We start from the raw sequence: 1,857 nt of genomic DNA on the forward strand, positions 1-1,857 counted from the left end.
CTGCAGCACTATTCACAATAATAAAGACTTGGAACCAACCCAAATACCCATCAATGATAGACTGGATAAAGAATATGTGGCATGTATACACCATGGAATACTATGCAGCCATAATAAAGGATGAGTTCATGTCCTTGCAGGCATATGGATGAAGCTTAAAATCATCATTCTCAGCAAACTAATACAAGTGCAGAAAACCAAACACTGCATATTCTCACTCACAAGTGAACAATGAGAACACATGGACACAGGGAGGGGAACATCACATACTGGGGTCTGTCAGAGGATAAATCCCTAATACCAAAGACTGGGTGATAGATGCAGCCAACCACCATGGCACGTGTATACCTATGTAACAAACCTACATGTTCTGCACATGTACCCCAGAACTTAAAGTACAGTTTTTAAAAATCCCTATATCCTTGTAATAAATTTTCTTTCGCTTTTCCTCCTCGGCTGTCTAAGCATAGGCCGCCATCATGAACGACACAGTAACTATCTGCACTAGAAAGTTCATGACCAACCGACTACTTCAGAGGAAACAAATGGTCATTGATGTCCTTCACCCCGGGAAGGCAACAGTGCCTAAGACAGAAATTCGGGAAAAACTAGCTAAAATGTACAAGACCACACCGGATGTCATATTTGTATTTGGATTCAGAACTCATTTTGGTGGTGTCAAGACAACTGGCTTTGGCATGATTTATGATTCCCTGGATTATGCAAAGAAAAATGAACCCAAACATAGACTTGCAAGACAAGGCCTGTATGAGAAGAAGAAGACCTCAAGAAAGCAACGAAAGGAACGCAAGAATAGAATGAAGAAAGTCAGGGGGACTGCAAAGGCCAATGTTGGTGCTGGCAAAAAGCCGAAGGAGTAAAAGGTGCTGCAGTGATGTTATCTATGGCCGTTGTGGATTTTTCACGAGAAGCTTATTAATAAACTAAAAACTTTTGTGTGTCTGGTTGTTTGAAAAATAAAAATAAAAAAAAAATAAAAATAAAAATAAATTTTCTTTCAATGCTTTAAAAAAGGAATTAATCAACAGCAACTACAAGAACATCCACTAAGAAAGATTAAATAGTGAGATTTCGAATGTTGCAAATGCTATCTTATGATAGAGTAAGAAATAATGGTCAATACATGTTTTAACAATGTACCTGATTCAAAAGTAGTTTTCTTGACTGGAAAGAGAAGAAGAAACAACCAAACAAAATCTTCCTGCTTGAGTGAAGCAGGACTTGATGGAAATTCTGGTCAAGAGATAAGAAAAGAGTCAATAAACTACTAAATCTCAGAAAAAAAATACAGAAAATTTGAAAATTTTTCTTTTGTATAATCACTTTTATATTATCAGGGAAGGATCAAAGAATTTGAGAAGAGATAGAATACAGAATTTGTGTATGATCATAAGGTAAAATCTTTTTATCACTTAGTCAAGATAACTCATCTTAAGTGCATGAGATTTCCTAGAGAAACAAATTTTTTTTGTATTTTTCAAAAATATCCTATAAACTTTAATACAGTTTTGAGCTCCAAAAATAATATTAATCAAATCCCCTATTAAATTGATGTTTTCATATGTAATAAGATAAAGTTTATTTTTAGCAAGGCTGGAAAAATTCTATTTTTATTATATTATTTTATTTTACATTAAAATCACACTTGCTATTTGATGATATCTGTGAGTCTCTATTTTTTAAATTACTGTTACAGTTTAAGTTCTGAGATATATGTGCAGAAAGTACAGTTTTGTTACATAGGTATACACATTCCATGGTAATTTACTGCATCCATCAACCCATCATCTACATTAGGTATTTATCCTAATGCTATCCCTCCCCTAAACCCCCACC

General features: G+C 34.5%; 1 pseudogene across 1 annotated transcript; it reads left to right on the top strand.

Moving 5' to 3' along the window:
* The first annotated feature begins 442 nt into the window (after positions 1 to 442).
* On the top strand, positions 443 to 989 carry LOC108588663 (small ribosomal subunit protein eS24 pseudogene; annotated as a pseudogene). The gene has a single exon (XR_013528279.1). The product of XR_013528279.1 is annotated as a small ribosomal subunit protein eS24 pseudogene (transcript).
* The last annotated feature ends 868 nt before the right edge of the window (positions 990 to 1,857 follow it).

Source organism: Callithrix jacchus, chromosome 16 (assembly GCF_049354715.1).
Source record: "Callithrix jacchus isolate 240 chromosome 16, calJac240_pri, whole genome shotgun sequence".
In the NCBI taxonomy this organism is placed as follows: domain Eukaryota; kingdom Metazoa; phylum Chordata; class Mammalia; order Primates; family Cebidae; genus Callithrix; species Callithrix jacchus.